General features: G+C 37.5%; 1 long non-coding RNA gene across 2 annotated transcripts in view; it reads right to left on the minus strand.

The window, feature by feature from the left end:
• The window catches only part of LOC108527819 (uncharacterized), a 140,438-nt gene extending 134,008 nt beyond the window's left edge, over positions 1-6,430 (minus strand). For both annotated transcript variants that reach the window (XR_001884940.1, XR_001884942.1), the window contains exon 1: positions 6,376-6,430. This is a non-coding gene — a long non-coding RNA (uncharacterized LOC108527819). The remainder of the gene's footprint in view (positions 1-6,375) is intronic.
• Between the last annotated feature and the right edge of the window lie 15,379 nt (positions 6,431-21,809).

A 21,809-nucleotide genomic window follows, 5' to 3' on the forward strand; every position in this document is an offset into this window, starting at 1 on the left:
GCAAAAAAAAAAAAAAAAAAAAAAACAGCTGTCTATGAAACAGGAAGCAGGCCTTCACCAGACATTGAGTCTGCCCACTCCTTAATCTTGGACTTCCCACCTCCAGAACTATGAGAAATAAATTTTGTTGTATATAAGCTACCAGTTTATGGTATTTTGTAGTAGCCAGAACAGACCAAGACAATGCCTAGGTTACTTTTGTTCACAATTAAACCTGAAAACACAAAAATAATTCAACAACACCTCTCTCAACTCAATTCTATATTTAAATTCACTACAAAACTAGTTCTAATAGTTTATAACTTGCTTTATGGCAGACATCCAAACTGGAGAGGAAACATTCTATTTTCTCCTTCCACAGCATCCTAAGGGAAGTTCAGCACATCTCAGGGGTATTATGGCTAGACTAGATATAGGCTTTGGTCCCTACAGCCCTGAGTTCAGCCTGGATTTCCAGTTATTAGGCATGAGTCCTTGGAAAAATTTTTTAAACTTTCCAAGCTTCAGTTTTCTCATTTTCACATCTGTAAAATGAGGGTTATTATAGTACAAACTCAGTAGGTTTGGGTTTTTTTTTTTTTGTTGGTATCAAAACAAAATATGTAAACCATTTAGACAAATTGTAGATATTATTTCTCCCAATTTTTTAGAGCAACTATACCTAGTGTCAATTATATTTTTATAGGAGTTAACTGAGAAATATCCTAAAAGGTTTGCAAAAATCTCATAAGTCATAAGGAAAAGGAATCTACGTAAACAGTGTGAAAGATACAAGAAATGTTTATTATCATGTAAATGGGGAAATATACACTTGACTGGTTTGGATCTTTTTTTTATCTTTATGCTAATGCCAAGTGTCTGATATCTATGTATATTTGTGGACTTTTCATCAAGTCACAACAGACTTTTTTTCTTGATTAATTTGCCTGTGGAAAAGTGGTGACATTTTAAAGTTAGACAATGCAGTTTTTCTTGTCAAAATGTTTTAAAACCACAGAGAAGCTCTATGAAATAGGAGTTTCTTTATATTTATAATGAATTTAGACTTTCAAGATCCAGGACCAGCTAATTCTTCTTAATTTCCTGTTTCCTGTTGTCAACCAAAGATGAACCAGTACTAATGACCACGTTTTAAATGTAATCCGCAAATATTCAACAGATAGTTTAACAGCAACTTAGAACATGAATGTTAGGGAACAAATTATACCCTGCAAGCTGAGCTACTATCTATTATTCTTGGTGAGTGCAGCCAAAAAAAAAAACGTGTTATTGGCACCACATGAAATAAAAGAATAGAGCTTCAAGATAATACCTGGCAGAGGGGGGGCAATGGGAGAGGGTGTCTTTCACAACTCCCGTGGCAGCGTACTGAAACAGAAAAGTACTAAGGGAAGACAGTACAGGAAGATTAAATATGATCTTGAACAGTGATATCCCCAGAGATCTTAGGCTTTTTATTCTTCCAGACCTAAAAATTGTCAGGATTTTGAGTAAATCACAAAAGCAATTGTCATCGAGAGCACTCACAGCTGCTCAAACAACTATTTTAAGGCGAGGGAAGCTGGCAGGCAAAGTGAGCATTGCAGTAGGGAGTCAGTGAAATGAATAAGTACGGAGAATATAAAACACTGTTAAAAAGTAAGAGCTGCCACATTTGAGGCAATTCGGCCTTGGTGTTTACATTTATATAGAAGGCTGTTTATGGGATTGTCACAATGTATGCTTTTACCATTTTAATGCATAATGGTGTTGCCATTGAGGGTACTAGGAAGAAAATGATAGACCAGTTTCCAAGACAGACTCCAGGTTTAACTCCCTCATAATTTCTCAAATGCCTCGGACAGAGTTGAAAATTTTGTAGAGGAAAGTTCTGAATGACTAATGACCTCTAAGCTAAAAGAAAATCATAATTTAAAATGATGATGCTGAAAGCAATAAAAGGATGCACATAAGACTCCAGACTTCTGCCTCCCATCTCTGTTCAGAAACCATACTCATAAACTAAAGAAACTGAACTCAGTCTCCCCACTGATGTGATGGACATTCATCTGTAGTCATAAACATTTGGCAAAGCTGAAGTTAGTAGTGATTTTATTATAACATTAATTCACTTATCCAAATGGGATTACACACTGTGGTATTCCTTTAGAAGTTATACTAAATATTATAAGCAACATGTTTAGCTGTGTATTGATGTTTACTAACCTTTTGTGGCTTTAATTTCTAATATAAATTCCTATTAAAATTGATAGTTCACTCTGGGTTTATTGTAGATGGGGAATAAAGTCACCTTTAAAAAAAAATCTACTTCAAGGACATTTATGCTATAGTTGACTTTACAACAAGGGAAATAATATGGGTAATGAATAATATTCTGACATGATCAGCATTTTAATATGTGAACCAAAGCAAGATCAAAATATTAGATAGCTCAATGGCAATTTATTTTAACCACTTCTTTATTCATTTGACTAGTATTTACTGAATACCCACTTTGGACCATTTACTGGGGATACATCACTGAATGAGGATGTCCCCTTCACTCTCATCACGTTGCTCAGAGTCTATTAAAGGAATCAGAGATCAAATAATTACAATAGGAGCCTGTTTTTGTTTTGTTCTTGGCAGCTTTGTTGAAGCATAATTGACATGCAATAAACTTTTGACACATGTATATACCAATGAGAATATCACTATACACTCAAGATAGTGAACACATCCATCACTTCAAAGTTTTCTCATGTTCTTTTGTAATCCTTCCTTCCTGAGTCTCCCCATATGCCTTCCCTCCAGGCAATCGCTGATCTGTTCTCTATCACTACAGGTTAGTTGGCATTTTTTAAAGTTGTAGAAATGAAATCATATAGTATGTATTTTTACTCAGATGGCTTCTTTCACTCAGTGTAACTATTTTAAAATTCATCCATGTTGTTGTATATGTCAACAGCTTGTTCTTTGTATTGCCGGGTAGTATTCCATTATTTGAATGTACCACAATTTGTTATTCTGTTGACCTGTGGTGGATATCTGAGTTGCTTCCAGGTTTTAACTACTACAAATAAAGCTTCTACAAATAAAGCTTCTACAAAGAAGCCTGGGTTTTAATTATACATGGGTTATAAGTGGACATGAGAAGAAATGGAGTTCAGACTAGAGGGAAAATCGAGTGGCTGTACTTTGGAATAAGCCTAATACTCCAGATAAGAGGTATGGGGATTTTGCTTTCAATCATCTTCCTTGTTTTTGGCAGGTACAGGGATAGGCTAACCTAAAGACACAAAGAGAGGTTAATAGGTACTTTACGAAGCCTTCTCAGAGAGTCCACATTCACAGAAACTATCTGCACGCTGTAAAGGCATGGGAATCTACCTTCTGTTTCTTGAAGAGAATGAATGCCTTGATCTGTGTATATTTGCTGCCCTCTTGAGTATAGGCACTTATCAGCTTTATCTAGGCTGATGTCATCAGAAACCAGGAACTATGCCTCATGCATCACTAAATCAACCTCCACTGCAGTACCTAGCACATTGGATCCACTCAGTAAATATTAGTGGAAGGAAAAAAGAGGGAAAGGGGGAAGACGGTGAGGGAGAGATCACATAATGGTAAAATCAATGAAGACAGAGGTATACTAAATAAAAATCTTTCGATTATTTTGGCTAGGAGCATGGATAAAATCAGACAAATGCTATAAATACTTGCATAATGCTAAAAACATTTTATGATCATTTCTATGATCTGGAAATAGGAGGAAAACCCCATGGGCAAGAGGGCCTTCTTGGTGGAATACCAGTTTGTTCACACCTCCATTAGCACCTTTTTCTCTTCATTTTACATTAAATAACAAAATGCTTTAATTTTGTCCATGAACTAATCTCTGATTGGTTTAATTGACGAGAGATTCCTTTCTCTTTAAGTCCACGCTACTTTGTCCCCCACCTCCTTCTTCCATGGTCCTTATCCCATTAAGCCTTATACTATTAGTAGTCATGTATTTGTTATTATCTATCTTACTAAATTGTAATATCCTTAAGGAATCTGTCTTATTCATCTCTGCATTTTATCTAGAGGCTTTCAGAATGACTTGAAAATAGTAGGGGCTTAATAGATGTTTGTGATTAAATAAATAGATTAACAAATAAAAGAATGTAAATGCTCTAGTGTTTGCATTACGTGAAAGGCAGGAAGAAAGATGCTTTCCTCATATCTCAGCAACTGTTTCTAATCTAATGTGAGAAAGCCCCACCAACATTATACACACTCTGGGGGAAAAGCTATGGGTAAGTAAATGCTATTGAAGTAGAAATGTGATTTTGATATAGCAAGTTATAAGCCACCAACTCTTTGGTTGTAATTAATCCAGGTAATTAGCCAATTCCCTAGGAGGATCCTGAATGAAAAAAAGAAACATAGGTCAGGCAAGTTTTGATAGGAAGAAATGCAAGGCAGAAGAGCCCTAGTGCATCTGTAAAGACAACGAAGACCTCTGGCAGAAAATAAATTTTTGACTCCTGGATTTAGATTTAGAATGTTATGTGCATTTTCATAAAGTACATTTTCTCTAATATGACCCAATACTCTCAGTTGTTGACTAGTGCTGGGTAGAACAGGAATCTTGGCCCTCCCACTGGGTACTAGGGCAGTAGGAGAATGTGTTTATGTTCTCTGAGGTTTAATCACATTATTGACTGACATTGAGTGTACTGTGGAGGACATCCCCTAAAACCTTGTACTTATATTTATGAAGTCATATTTTTTCTACTCTGTAATTATATCATTATGCTTTTAGACTTGAAAACTGGACTCTAGATTTATCTCAATTATTTAAATTGGGATGTACTCATTGCTCAAGAACACCCAACTCATGTTTGGAAAAATTTAAAAGCTCCCACATTTCTACTCTATTATATATTATGATCATATTATCCACTTCTACACAGACAAAATAAAGCAGAAAGCTAGTAAAAATTATCTATAGGAGAGAAATAATCTACTAAAGTAGAAAATGAAGACAGAATAGAATACAGTATTCATATACTTTTTTTTCTTAATCTAGCAAACAAATATCAATTCTCTGCTTAGTTTACCTGTATGTACACAGCTAGAATAAGAATTCTAATTTAAGGGAATAAAGCCATCAATAGAACTGTTTCTTGACCAACCAGTATGCATTAAGCTGTTGTAGAGCAATGTACCAGGCACTGTGCCACACCTTGCTTTGCTTTAGCTGAGACCATGCAATTCAAGTTTTCCATCCTCTATATCGAGTCTAATAATTGCTTTTGTTTTGTAGTCTTTTTCTCACATATTTCAACTTTACTAATTGTTGAAGAAAACCACAGAATACTACAAATCAGATCTATTAGTTGCACCATTTTATTAATAGCACTTAACTTTGGCTGTTAAACTATTAACATATAATAAAAAGCTGCAATACTGCATTAGCAGGGTAAATGCATTCTAGTGACTAATAACAAACCATTCACAATTTACTAGGAGCTCAATTTAACCCAAATTATATTGTTAACAATATGCCTGGTTTACTCACATGAAATTTAAAAAAGCACTCTCAAGAATTAACATAAAATACCTTATGCTGTTTATGTACACTATAACTCAGATAGAATGGGTAATATAAATTCCCAAAATTAACGCTTAAGCCAGTCTCTTCAGAATAGCTATCAATGTACAGCCTTACAAAATATATGCTCATCTCTTTCATTTTATCTATATGTCTCCATTTGTACTTGGGTTTTATTTATGGTAGTAAAGTGAAATATATCATATTGTCCCTGTTTGGAGATATATGGCATTTTATAGGCTCCATGGTCTACCCACAAAATTAACAGAATTTGATTGTATCATTACAAGTAATTGTAGCAATAGTCTTAAAATAGAAAAACTCTAACAAAACCTTTTACTTTTCACAGAAATCCCCTCTACGCCATTTCTAGAGAACAATCATACAAAATGCTAACACTTGCTGTGTTCTCACTATGTGTTACTTTACACCCATGAATACCCATGAGGATTTACGAAGCAGATGCTGAGACAGAGTTGTAGGATAACTTCTCTGTGATCTCCTAGCTAGTAACGGGCAGATACAGAGCCCAGAAGAGCATCCATGCCAGCGGCAGTGCTTACCCATTATACTTGACAGTCTTTCAGTATCTGTGGTTAGGCAGTCTCTGCTTAAGCAGTTATGAAGAGGGATGCTTATTTTCTATCTAGGCCACCCATGGTATTTTTTAACATCTCCTGTTCAGCAAGCCCTTCCTCTGTTGAATCTGTATAACTGATATGTATATCTATTGGTCCTGGATCAACCCCTAAGAGCAGCTCAGAATAAATCAAATGCCTCTATTAGTGACATACCCTCAAGTATATAAAAAGAGCAACCACATTTCCTTCACACCTTCTTTTTACAAACTAAGCACTTACTAGTTCTGTCAACACTTTTTATTATGACATACTTCCCATTCTTACCACATTCTGATTGCTCTCCCCTAACTACAATTGTTTGTCAACAACAATTTTAAGTTGTGGCACCAAAACTAAAAAACAGTATTTCAGATATGAGCTGACCATTAGAAATAGTACTGGGAGTCCACCCTCCCTTGTCCTTGTCTCTGGTAGACCAAAGAACCTTAGCATTTCTGATTAAATGTTACTTCTGACTTTCTGTAAGCCACGAGCAAATCCATGAAATGCATAGCATAATGAGAATATGAATCTGTTCTTTATAGTCTGCTTTTATTAATTAATGAAGATAAAATCGTGCCTTAATTTAAAGAACATACACTTCAAGATTAGTATTTACCAGTAAACCACTTGCCTAGTGAGTGAGTCTAGATAGCTGCTTAGTCTTCCCACGTTGGTGAACATCATTTTAGATCTAAGGACTTGAGAAGTTTAGACCAAATCCTGCATACACAGCAACAGTCAACTGTGCTACAGAATGTAATAGGCACCAGCTCATATTTCTGTCTCATTCTGACCTTAAAGTCAAGAAAATTATCTACATTACTGAGTCAACTCTGTCCAAGCCTGTGCTTAAATATCATTTATATTAAAATTTTAAAAATAAACTATGTATTTATCTTAGTAAATTTTATCTTTTAGTTTACTTGTGACCTCTGAATCCTTGCTTGGTTATCCAGGCATTAGCTCTCCCTCTCAGAGCAATGGTATCCTCAGATTTGATAGCATGCTATCTTTATCCTTTTCAGGATCTGATAAGAAAGGGGGAAGCAGGACAAATCTCACAGTCCTGGCTATGCCACTAAAGCAACTGTTGAGCCCAAAAAAGTCACCAGAGCACAGAACAGCACAGTAAGGGAAAACGGAAAGAGCATCAGTACAAGATCTGGAGACCAACTGGAAATCTAACACATAATCAGGCCACTACAGACACTATCACCTTTGACTACATCTTCTCTGCCTCTGGTATCTCTAAGAAATTAGATTTCAAAAATCAGAAACCCAAGAAGAACATTCAAATCTTCTCAAGACGTTGTAGTAAAAGGTGTATGATGCTCCTGAATAATGAACGGTAGTAATAATAATGGTCCTCATTATTAAGTGTTTACTCTTGGCCAGGCCCTTCATGTGAGATACTTCTTTAAATCCTACCAACACGCTGCTGAGGCAGATATTATTGTTATGCCTCTTTTACAAAAGAGAAAACTAAGCTACTTGCCCAGGATCCCGTAGATCGAAAGAGCAATCTCGGGATTTGCATCCAGCAGTCTATCTCCAGAGCCTGCACTCTATGACATCTTCCATACTATTATTCCATCCTTTAATACAGAAAGCAATTTTCAGTTCCTGTATTTTCTTCTGAAAATGGTTGCAACCATAGTTTTATTCTGATTTATTTTTGCAGTCTAAAGTATCTAGAACATTTACTTTAACTCTACGACCAAGCAAGCCTACTACTACCATCTTGAGTCTCTGAAAACTTCCTTCTTTAGCTTAATACCTGTATTTTTCTTTATGCAATTCAAGCTTTTTCATTTGTCAATGTGCTAAGCATGTATCATGTTCTCACCATTATACTAAGAGCCTGGGCAATGCTTAAGCTAAATCTGAAAGGTGTTTTGATTTGTTAACAGAAAGTCCTAATCACACATTCAACAGAGAAGACAAAATATCTGAACAAAATTGTTCTCAATGAATTATAAAATTATATATCTGATCTCTACTTAAAAGAGGAGAGCCTAACTAGCAAACATACACATATTTATATGTCTAAAGTTACTCTGTATGTAGAAATAAAACGGATCAGGAAAACTGCAGGTATCCTGCCAGGAAACTATCCTGTAATTATCTTTGAAACATTCTGTTATAATTTAAAATGCACTGCAAAGGATCCAAAGAAAAGAGCAAAACTAACTGAATTCTGCAATAGGTTGGTAGATTTGGTGACAGCTTCAACCCGATCCCCCTGGCCATTAAATAAACAAAAAACAAGATTATATAAGAAATTTCCCAGCAAATACTTTAAAGACATAATTGTCCCAACCCTCTCATGATTGGTTCCACTCGTCATGATTGGTTCCACTTACACTTCAGGGACTTTCTTATTGAATCAAATACTCCCTGATCACCAAAACTTCTGTTCTTGAGTCTGAAACTCATGAGGTTATTGGCAGTCAGAGAATCATCCAGAGCCTCATATGGCTGCCTAATGCTCCCCAAGCTCTTGTGATGTAGCTGCAACCAAGAGAGAGCTGCAAGCCAAGCTGACAGCCTAACAGATCTAGTACTCTACCAGCACCAGAGCAGCCCTGGCTCTCTCATGATTGCTTCTGGAGAAATTCCCCCAGAAATTCTTTTTTAAAAAAGTGCTATCCCTGTCCATTTAGGAATATATTAATGTGGAAGTTTTCAGAGATGTGTGCACAGAAAGAGGAGGACATCAAGAGAACTAGGAAAAGCATTGGCATTGGTGGTAGGATACCTCTTCGTGACCAGCTGTGTCTATCTCAATGTGAACTTGCTCTTTCTAGGCTACAGGAATGTTTCCATGCCCAGTATTGAGACTGCTCCACTAGAATTTGGCATTGTTCAATGTCCTTTACTTCCTCCTCTATTATTGACTTAGCTGCAGGGTCAACTCAGATTTTAAAAAGACTAAAAGGGTCCTTGTTGAAGAGTAAACATAAAACCTACACCAGCTTTCCAATGCACAGGACTGAGTTGTGGCTGGGTTCTAACCCTAAGCAGGAAAGAGGCAAGATGAGCTACTACCATCCCCATTTCTTCAGTTATATTTTTATTCTTATTTTAGCCAAGATGACTTTCTACACGGAAGAAGATTCAAATGATCACAACTGTTTATATTAGTGTTTACTGCCAGATATGTGACTAAATTTTTTAAATTCATTGCCTCAGTCGACCCTGATAACCACCCTCTGAGGAAAGCACTACCATGTGTCTCATGTTTCCAATAAAAAATTGAGACTCAGGGATGATAAAAATTTTGTTTAACGTCACACAGTTACTAAGTGGATGGAGCAGAACTTGAATTTGATCTCACTAATGGCAGAGCTATATGACTTGAAGTAAAAATGCTCTCAATTTCCTACTTAATAGGATAAATGCTTAAGAAATACAAATACAAATTGAATAGGCTTTCAAATGACAACTTTTAACATTTTTTTACTTACAAGTAGCACAGAAAGGAACTATTAGGATATAAAGGTGTTTTCAGGTCTAGATTTTAGGAAATATTTTTGCTTTGTCAGTTTCTCAAACTTATTCCAATGATATATTACACTGTTTATTATCTACAAAGACGATAAATAGGTAGAAAAATGTTTCTGACCCCTCACCAAAAGCAAATATAACCTCTTTTCCAAACCAGAAACCTTGGTCTGGACTTTGAATACTGATTTGGAAACAAGTTTTTTAAAGAATTAGCTCAAAGCAGCAGGTTTGTAGCTCATATGACACAAGATGATCAATGACCACATTAGCTACTAATCTAAGGCATAAAACATGCATGAGGCATTAGCATGGAAATCTAACACGTTCCCACCCCAGGTGGCAGTGGATTTCTAATCTGTTGTCCCATCTAATAGGAATAAACTTAAATAGCTTATTTAGAGCTTCATTTACAAAGTTTATAATTAGAGTGATTTACTCAAAAGGCAAAGGAGGAAGGCAGAGAGCTGGGTGGGGTGCTGAAATGTGAGGAAGAAAATAAAAGCCATTTTCAAAAAGCCAAACTCAACTTCTTAGTAAAAATGACTTTGCTTGTAATTTTGTTTTGAAGGACATTTACCATTCTTATGGAAGGAAATCAGGGTTAGGAAAAAGCATGAGTTCCAGAAGTTGAGTCTGGTTGGGGACCAATAAATAAATCCAGGACCCTGGGCAAGTTGTTTAATCACCCAAACAAAGGTTTCTACATTTTTAACATTTGAATAATAATTCTTGCTTTGCAAGGAATAAAATTTAACAAAAGCAAAGTGGTTAATACAGTGCCTAACACTTGGGAGGTACTGAATTACTATTGATTTTACCCCTTACAGGATTCACCAGAAAGTTCCAAGATACAAACAAGGTCTCCTCTTCCCAGTTCTGCAATAGCAGGTTCTGATCTAGTCACAGATTTTGAGATATTAGTTTTTTCACCTACATTCAGTGCTGGGACAATAGTTGGATGAATTGTTCGATTTGATGTTATATAAAATATTGGACGAATGAGGTTCAGCTAATTTGAAACAAGCAGAGATACAGTTTTTCACTCTTCTCTCAGGTGACTCAAGTTTCTCTACGTACCATTTTTGTGACCTGGCTTTAGGCTTGTCTCTAACTTTTGAAAGGTCCAGGTCAAGAGTCCCAATGAAAATCCATATTCCTAAATATTTGTAATGCATAAAACACCTGACAAAATTTAAATGAATATTATAGGTTATCTCCTCTAATCCAGATAGAAGTACCTTCATAATCACGTGGAAGCCTAGATTCAAATTTATAATTGTAAGAGGACATAGTATCATGGGAAAAGCCAGCTCTTCCTTCTCTTTCCACCCCAGCTCTATCCTACAAAATGAGAGGACTTGCACACATGTGTGTGCTCCAATTAAGACAATGTCTATGCATGTGGATCACTCATATCCAAGCTCCATCCCCACTGACCACCCCAAAACTATCCATCAAGCCCACTGGTGCATCCAAAGACATCATGGTTGGTTCTTTCCCAGAAGAAATTCCTAAGGAACAGGCCTCTGTGAGTTCTAGAACCAGGCTTAGGATTATTGAGGCTAGGAATTGCAGGGTCTCAGGTACAAAACCACGTCCAGAAACGAGGGAGGCAGGCACCAGGTGGCCATGAGGACTCCAGGTGGCTCTGAGGACACACTGTCCCATGTAGAAGGATAGGACCAGAGAACCAGATCAGAGCCTGTACTGCATGGAGCCCAAAACAAACATCTCTCTTGCCCTGGCTCAGTAAAACCTACTTGCTCAGTCGAGTTTACCTCCACATCATCCCAAGTGCCATCCTGAAGAACAGAGTGTTCACGTATTCATTGCAGGGGAACTCCATATCATCCATAAACGTCCTGCAAGGCAGATTGTCCTTCTGCAAGATAAAGTATGGACATCATTATTAACCTTTCTAATTTCACTTTTATACACTAAACCACTCCTGATAATTAATATGTTCCATCTTAAACAACTAGCTGGGCTGGTTTCCTATCAAGAGATAGGAAAAAATAACTTCAATTTTCTTCACAGAAATTTATGGAGACATATATATGTCATATACATGTACTTTAGGGATTCTTTTTCATAGAAAGAATTATTCTAAGGTATTCTCATGCCCATCCTTATCATACAAAAGTATGTTCTGCCTCACATGTCTAACAATATTTGGCAATCTTAGCACTGCTAAAAGATTTTTCTGGGCCACAGAAAGACATTTTACAAGTGGAATTAGGCCATCACATTCACTTTTTGAGGGTTGTGAATACAAGTTATAAGCTACTATTCACAGCTTGTCATTGACTCTTGCTGCTGCACTAACAGGAAAGAGCCAGTAGTGAAAGGGCTTCAAGATACCCATGCCCACCAGACTGAAGCTCTGCGAAAGCCAGAAATTTCGTTCATGGACAAGTTGAAGTACCTTTGATTATGACGATATCCCTCCATGAGCTGGTCCTTGCCTACTTCCCCTCTCCCATCTACCATTATACCCTTGCTGTCTCTCAAGGGCTCTCTACCTCTGAGGGTCTCAAACCATATTGTAATCACCTGGAGAGCTTTAAAAATCAGCTCGAGATTCTAATTTAATTGGTGCACCCTGGCCATGGAGTTGTCTTCCAACTCCCCAGGTGACTCTAATGTGCATCCAGGTTTTAGAATCACCTTATCATAGCACCCCTAATCTACTTGATCTTTTCTGAACACACCCAGTACTCTCACACTCCTATGCCCTTTCCTTCTGCTTCAAATATCCCTTGCCTACCTGACAAAAACTGCTTCTCATCCTATAAGATTCAGTCAGGTGAAGCCCCACTCTAGGAAATCAGTCCTTCCCACTTTGAGCTGGGAGAATACCTCATGCATCCCCTTAGTACAACTAACAGAGACTATATAATTCATCATCTAAACCAACACACTGTTGAATGTCAAATTAAACACTATTAATAATTATGCTGAATGACAGGTATCAACTAGGACTATCTCAGGCACACTGGAACATAAGATAACCCTAATTATAGCTCCCATTATATTAATCAGTAATTGAGTACTAGCTTGTTTATCTCCCACCTTAGTCTGTGAAAGCCACTAAAGCAGAGTGTATATATTCGTCTCCCTAACCTCAGTGTCCAGCACAAATTAGACGTTGAATAGATGTTTCTAGAAGATGCCCTCTATTTTATAATGGCTAAGTGCATGGACTCTATAACCAAAGTGCATGGGTTCAAACTCCAGCTCTACCACTTATTAGCTGTGTGACTGGATCATCTGTTGTGTGTCAGTGGCTTCATTTCTGAAATGAAGATAATAATGGCACGTACTTAACAGGTGTTTAAAGGTTCAAATGAGTTTGAACCTAGAACAGTACCTAAACATAGGAATACGAACATTATGTAAGTGTTTATTATTATTTTTAAAAATAAACCAATTGAATATACTCTTAGTGGCTTTTTTTCTATGAAACTTTTTCAAACAATCACGCCCATAGTGAATGCTCACAATAATAATCGCTAACCTTTACTATGATTCACTGTGTGCAAGGCACTGTTACATGCTTTGCATACGTTTTCTCATTGACCATTCATCACAACTCCATCAGGGAAACAGATCTATTACCTTAAGTTTACAAATAAAGAAACTGAGGGCTCAAAAATAAAGAAGGTTTCCACAGTCCATTTTATCTTTCCCTAAGGGGAAAAAAAGAAAAAAGAAAAAAAAAAACCTTCCATTCTCTCTACCTGAGAGGTTCTTGTGATTTCTTTGAGAAATAAAAGGGCTTCTCTGAAGTCTCTGTTATTAGACAACGGACCTAATGTTTGAGGAAATGGAGAGTGAAAAAGCAATGGCAATGAAATCTGTGCTCTGGAAGGAGCTCTTGTTATTGCTTTTTGAAGTGTTTTAACAATTCATGATCCAATATTAACAAGCAGGTAATATATAGAAAATAGTATTTTGGGTACTGAGAACACCCAAAATTATAAAATCTTCCTCTTACCTCCAAGGAGTTCAAAATCTAGCTGAGAAAAGAGAAAAGATATTAAATACCATTATAAGGTTTAAATAGCAGCAATATAAGGGAGACTCCCAGAGCAACATATGATTAATTCCCAAATAAGTGATAAAGTTTGTACCTGCCACGAGAAGTCAGGAAAGGAAGGACTTTTAAAGAGCGGAGACTGGGAGGGCATGAGATTTGTGTCTTTAAACACTTACTGGTTGAGGGGTTAAGATGGCGGATAGGAGGCAGGACTCGCTTGCAGCTCCCACTCCAACAGACAGAGCAGCATGTGAAGATTCACATCACGAACTTTTGCCCCAGCGACTACCACAGCAACATACCAGGAAAGCTGAGAAAATCCACACACCCTTTGAAGGAACTAGATCACTGCTGCGGGCTCCCTGAGACGCCGAAAAACTGAATCGCCTTGCTTTCTCAGTGGGGCGGCTTGCGGTCTGAGGCAAATTCTCAGCACCGGTCACTGGCTTCCTGGAAATTGACTCCGTGCTGCTCACGGTGGTAGTGAGATAGACCTTTAGGACTGCAGGCTGTGTGGGAGTGGGGTGAAACCCGTGACTGCTGGCTTTCCCTCACTTCCTGGCAACCTGTATGACTCAGCAGAGGGATCTCCCTGGGAATATAACTCCAATGGACTAGGAGCCCATCCCCATTACCTACAGCAGTTGCAGCAAGCCCCATCCAAGGAGAGGCTGAGCTCAGACATGCCTATCCCTGCCCCAACTTGGTGGTCTTTCTTTAACTGCCCTGGTAGCGGAAGACAAAGGCTATAATCTCTTGGGAGCTTTATGGCCCTGCCTACCGCCTGAGAAACCAGGACATTTAACCAGGCCACACTAAGGCAAGTTTGCTTCCTCCCCATGGTACCAACATTGTGCTTTTTTTCTCTAGACGGAGTCTCGCTCTGTCGCCCAGGCTGGAGTGCAGTGGCACCATCTAGGCTCACTGCAACCTCTGCCTCCCAGGTTCAAGCAATTCTCTGCCTCAGCCTCCCGAGTAGCTGGGATTACAGGCACCTGTCACCATTCCCAGCTAATTTTTGTATTTTTAGTAGAGATGGGTTTCACCATCTTGGCCAAGCTGGTCTTGAATTCCTGGCCTCGTGATCCACCCACCTTGGCCTCCTGAAGTGCTGGGATTACAGGTGTGAGCCACTGCACCCTGACTTTTTGGGTTTTTTTTTGTATTTTAATACGGATTTTCGCTCTTGTTGCCCAGGCCAGAGTGCAATGGTGCAATCTCCACTCACTGCAACCTCCACCTCCTGGATTCAAGAGATTCTCCTACTTCAGCCTCCCAAGTAGTGGGGATTACAGGGGACTGTGACCATGCCTGGCTAATTTTCTTTTTTGTATTTTTAGTAGAGACGGGGTTTCACCATGTTAGCCAGGCTGGTGTTGAACTCTTAACTTCAGGTGACCCACCTGCCTCGGCCTCCCAAAGCGCTGGGATTATAGGCATGAGCCACCGCGCCTTGCTCTGATGTGCTCTTGAAAGCACCACCTCCTGGTGGGAGACCAAGCAACACAAAACAAGCGTAATAAGCAAAAACACAACAGATGACCCTCACGGAGTCCATTTCACTCCCCTGCAACCTCCACTGGAGCAGGTGCTGGTATCCATGGCTACAAGACCTGAAAATGGATCACATTACAGGACTCTTTGCAGACACTTCCCAGTACCAGCCCAGAGCTTGGTAGCTCTGCTGGGTAGCCAGACCCAGAAGAGCAAAAACAGTCACTACAGTTTAGCTCTCAGGAAGCCCCATTCCTCCGGGAAGGGGGAGAACATGACATCAAGAGAGCACCCCGTGGGACAAAAGAATCTGAACAGCAGTTCTTGAATCCCAGATCTTTCTACTGACATAGTCTATCCAATGAGAAGAAACCAGAAAAAAAATCTGGTAATACAACAAAACAAGGTTATTTAATACCCCCAAAAGATCATAGCAGCTCACCAGCAGTGGATGCAAACCAAGAAATCCCTAATTGCCAGGAAAAAAAAAAAAAAAAAAAATCAGAAGGTCAATTATTAAGCTAATCATGCAAACACCAGAGAAAGGTGAAGTTCAACTTAAAAAAAAAAAGTTAAAAACATGATACAAGATATGAAAGAAAATTCTTCAGTGAAATAGGTAGCATAAATAAAAACAATCACAACTTCTGGAAATCAAAAAAACAGAGAAATGCAAAATGCACTGGAAAGTCTCAGCAATAGAATTGAACTAGCAGAAAAGAGAACTTCAGAGCTCAAAGACAAATCTTTCAAATTAACCCAATCCATCAAAGACAAAGAAAAAAGGATTTTAAAAACTGAACAAAGTTTGGGACTATGTTAAATGACTAAACTTAAGAATAACTGGTGTTCCCAAGGAAAAAGAGAAATCTAAAAGTTTGAAAAACATATTTGAGAGAATAATTGAGGAAAACCCCCCTGGCTTTGCTAGAGATCTAGACATCCAAATACAAGAAGCTCAAAGAATACCTGGCAAATTTCTCACAAAAAGATCATCACCTGGGCACATACTCATCAGGTTATCTAAAGTCAAGATGAAGGAAAGAATCTTAAGAGCTGTGAGGCAAAAACATCAAGTAACCTGTAAAGGAAAACCTATCAGATTAATAGCAGATTTATCAGCAGAAATCCTACAAGCTAGAAGAGATTGGGGTCCTATCTTTAGCCTCCTTAAACAAAATAATTATCAGCCAAAAATTTTGTATCGAGTGAAACTAAGCTTCATAAATGAAGGAATGATACAGTCTTTTCCAGACAAATGCTGACAGAATTTGCCGCTACCAAACCAGCACTACAAGAGCTGGTAAAATGACCTTTAAATCTTGAAACAAATCCTCAAAACACACCAAAATAGAACCCCCTTAAAGCATAAATCTTACAGGATCTATACAACAATAACACAATGAAAAAAAAACGTATTCAGGCAACAAGATAGGCCATATGACAGGCCACAAAACAAGTCTCAGGAAATTTAAGAAAATCAAAATTATATCAACTACCCTCTCAGACCACAGTGGAATAAAATTGGAAATCAACTCCAGAAGGAACCCTCAAAACCATGCAAATACATGGAAATTAAATAACCTGTTCCTGAATAATCATTGGGTCAACAATGAAATCAAAATGGAAATTAAAAAATTATTTGAACTGAATTAATAGTGACACAACCTATCAAAACCTCTGGGATACAGCAAAGGTGGTGCTCATATGAAAGTTCATAGCATTAAAAGCCTACATCAAAATGTCTGAAAGAGCACAAATAGACAATCTAAGGTCACACCTCATGGAACTGAAGAAACAAGAACAATCCAAACCCAAACCCAGCAGAAGAAAAGAAATAATGAAGATCAGAGCACAACTAAATAAAATTGAAACTAAAAAAGTACAAAAGATAAATGAAACAAAAACTGGTTCTTTGAAAAGATAGGTAAAATTGAGAGACCATTAGCAAGATTAATCAGGAAAAGAAGAGAGAAGATCCAAATGAACTCGATTAGAAATGAAACAGGAGATATTACAACTAATACCACAGAAATACCAAAGATTATTCAAGGCTATTATAAACACCTTTATGTGCATAAACTAAAAAACCTAGAGGAGATAGATAAATTCCTGGAACTATACAAACCTCATAGATTAAACCAGGAAGATATAGAATCTCTGAACAGGCCAATAACAAGCACCAAGACTGAAATGGGAATTTAAAAATTGCCAACAACAAAAAAGTCCAGGACCAAATGGACTCACAGCTCAATTCTATCAGACATTCAAAAACGAATTGGTACCAATCCTATCGATAATATTTCAAAAGACAGAGAAAGAGGGAATCTCCCTATATCATTCCATGAAGCCAGTATAACCCTAATACCAAAACCATGGAATGACATAACAAACAAACAAAAAAAAATACTACAGACCAATATCCCTGAAGAATATAGATGCAAAAATCCTCAAGAAAATATTAGCGAACCAAATCCAACAACATATCGAAAAGATAATCCACCATGATCAAGTGAGTTTCATACCATGGATGCAGGGATGGTTTAACATAATAAATGCGATACGCCACATAAACAGAATTAAAAACAAAAAATCACATGATCATTTCAATAGATGCAGAAAAAACATCTGAAAAAAGCAAACATCCGTTTATGATTAAAACCCTCAGCAAAATCGGCATAGAAGGGACATACCTTAAGGTAACAAAAGTCATCTAGGACAAACCCACAATCAACATTATACTGAATGGGCAAAAGTTGAAAGCATTCGCTCTGAGAACTGAAACAAGACAAGGATGCCCACTCTCACCACTTCTATTCAACATAGTACTGGAAGTCCTCCCCAGAACAATCAGAAAAAGAAAAAAGGACATCCAAATTGGTAACAGGATATCAAAGTGTCACTGTTTGCTGATGATATGATCATATACCTGGAAAACTCTAAAGACTCATCCAAAAAGTTCCTAGGACTGGTAAATGAATTCAGCAAGGTTTCAGGAATCAAAATTAATGTACACACATTAGTAACCCTGGTATACACCAACAGCAACCAAGCTGAGAGTCAAATCAAGAACTCAACCATTTTCACAATAGTTGCAAAAAAAATTAAATACTTAGGAATACACCTAACCAAGGACATGGAAGACCTCAACAAGAATAACTACAAAACACTGCTGAAAGACATTAGAAATGACACAAACAAATGGAAACACATCCAGTGCACACAGATGGATAGAATCAATATTGTAAAAACGACCATGCTGCCAACAGCAGTCTACAAATTCAGTGCAATTCCCATAAAAATGCCACCATCATTCTTCAGAGAACTTGATAAAACAATCCTAAAATTCATATGGAACCAAAAAAAGAGCCTGCGTAGCCAAAACAAGACTAAGCAAAAAAAAAAAAAAAAAAAAAAAAAAAAAAAAAAAAAAAAAAAAAAAAAGTCTGGAGGCATCACATTACCCAACTGCAGACTATCCTATAAGGCCATAGTCACCAAACCAGCATGGTACTGGTATAAAAAATTGGCACATGGACCAATGGAACAGAATAGAGAACCCAGAAATAAAGCCAAATACTTGCATCCAACTGAGGCTTGACAAAGCACACAAAATCATAAAGTGGGCAAAGGACACCCTATTCAACAAATGGTGCTGGGATAACTGGCAAGCCACATGTAGGAGAATGAAACTATATCCTCATCTCTTATCTTATACAAAAATCAACTCAAGATGTATCAAAGACTTAAACCTAAGACCTGAAACCCTAAAGATTCTAGATAACATCAGTAAAACCCTTCTAGACATTGGCTTAGGCAAAGATTTCATGACCAAGAACCCAAAGCAAATGTAACAAAAGCAAAGATAAATAAATGGGACTTAATTAAACTAGAAAGTTTCTGCACAGCAAAAGAAATAATCAACAGACTTAACAGACAACCCATAGAGTGGGAGAAAAATCTTCACAATCTATACATCTGACAGAGGACTAATATCCAGAATCTACAAAGAACTCAAACAAATCAGCAAGTGAAAAACAAACAATCATTTCAAAAAATGGGCTAAGGACATAGACAATTCTGAAAAGAAAATATGCAAATGGCCAACAAGCATATGGAAAAATGCTCAACATCACTCATTATCAGGAAAATGCAAATCAAAACCACAATGCAATACCACCTAACTCCTGCAAGAATGGCCACAAAATTTTTTTAAAAAATAGATGTTGGCGGGCATGTGGTGAAAAGGGAACACGTTTACACTGTTGGTGAGAATCTAAACTAGTACAACTACTATGGAAAACAGTGTGGAGATTCCTTAAAGAACTAAAAGGAGATCTACCATTTGATCCAGCAATCCCACTACTAGGTATCTGCCCAGGGGAAAAGAAGTCATTATACAAAAAAGATACTTGCACATGCATGTTTATAGCAGCGCTATTTGCAATTGCAAAAATATGGAACCAACCCAATGCCCATTAATCAACAAGTGGATAAAGAAAATGTGATATAGATAGATATAGATATAGATATAGATATAGATATAGATATAGATATAATAGATATACCATGGTATACTACTCATCCATAAAAAGGAATGAAATAATGGCATTCACAGCCACCTGGATGGAACTGGAGACTATTCTAAGTGAAGTAACTCAGGAATGGAATGTCAAACAGCCTACATTCTCACTCATATATGGAAGCTAAGCTATGAGGACACAAAGGCATAAGAAAGACACATCGAACCTTGGGGATTCAGGGGAAAGGTTGGGGGTGGTAAGGGAGAAAAGACTATACATTGGGTACAGTGTACACTGCTCGGTGATAGGCGCACCAAAATCTCAGAAATTGTAACTAAAGAACTTATTTATATAACAAAATACCACCCGTCCCCCAAAAACCTATTGAAATAAAAAATAAATTTTTAAAAATTACTTTTAATTCAACAAGCATTTCCCAACACTCATCATGTGTCAGACACTCAGCTTCACACAAATATCACAGAGATTAGAACACACAGCGTAGTGCACTCAAGAAGCTCAGACACTAGAAGGGGATCAGACCTGTGGACAGACAATTCAAATGGTATAAGAATAGCTACAGCAGAGATGTGCATAGGATACTTTGTCTAGAATACCGTAAGATCCAGAAAGGGGCATCTACCAACTTACTCTGATAGTAGCAGAACAGTAGGAGGCCCTCTAGGAAAGGGGCTATCCAAGCTGAGTCTTAAAAGGTAAATAAGAGTTATCCAGGATAAAAAGGGAAAAAACGGCTCAAAGAGCATTGTAAAAGCATGAGTAAAGGGAAAAATAATAGTTAAATAGCATAAAGAGTGAAAAATTCAAGCAAAAAACAATAGAAATTTTAGGAGATAAGAAAACTGGGGTCATATTAGACAAAATCTTCTAGAAACTAAGTATTTAGATAAATGCATGGCAGGTGAAATGATTGCTTTTTGAGTTCGTGTTGTTCAACAGAATTCCAGAAAATGAACAGATTTCATACTCATCAATGAGCTTCCTAAAAAAAAAAAAAAAAGCAAGTTATGTACTATTTGAGTGTGCCGGGAACCAAGAAAATACGCAAAATGTTTGCTATGTGTCTTATTCTGTTTTCTGCTGTTGTATCAGAATACCTAATTCTGGGTAATTTATTCTAAAAAGAAATTTCTCACAGTTCTGGAGCTGCGAAATCCAAGAGCATGGTGCCAGCATCTGACAAGGGTCATCCTATGACAGGGCAGAAGGCAGAAGCCAGCATGTGAGACAGAAAGGAAAGGAGGGTGGGACTCCCACAGTAACTAACCTCCTCCCACATTAATTCATTCATGAGGGCAGAGCCCTCATAACCTAATTACCTCTTAAAGACCCCACCTCTTAACACTGTTACAAGGACAATTAAATTTCAGTCTGAGTTTCAGCAGGGACACTTAAACCATAGAAGTATGTGAAAATATATATGCCTACATGTACATATGCATGCACACACAAACACAAATGCATTTGCCAAAGTATAAACTACTCCTAGTTCATAACCAATCTCAAAATTACAAGTTATTTGTTTTTCTCTTTAATACAGCCTTCCTTCCGGTCTCTGCCAGTGATAGGAACAAGCTGACATAGTTCCTGGGGAAATATGAAGGGTATACAAGGAAGATAAAACAACTCTTCTTTTTGGCCCTGAACTAAGCTTATCAAATACACTTGCCAGAAGGGAGATCTAGACAACATTTCTTTGTCTAGTTTCATTTAAAAGTGCATATAGCCTATCACCAAAAAAAAAAAAAAGCATGCCTCAGAAGCAGTCACAGGCTTTGACAAAAAATGTCATGAAAAAAATTATTGCATTCTTTATGTGCATGCATATATACCATTATGGCATGATACCGTGTATGGGTGTGTGTGTGTGTGTGTGTGTGTGTGTGTGTGTATAAAGATATATAATATGTAACTTAACCTTCCCTTTATCCATTAATAGGTCAATGAAATAACTGATCAGCGTGATGAAAGTACAAGCTCTGAAGTTAGACTGTCTGATATTAGGTCCTGGCTCCTCAATG

The sequence above is a fragment of the Rhinopithecus bieti genome, unplaced genomic scaffold, assembly GCF_001698545.2.
Source record: "Rhinopithecus bieti isolate Rb0 unplaced genomic scaffold, ASM169854v2 scaffold_2572, whole genome shotgun sequence".
Classification (NCBI taxonomy): domain Eukaryota; kingdom Metazoa; phylum Chordata; class Mammalia; order Primates; family Cercopithecidae; genus Rhinopithecus; species Rhinopithecus bieti.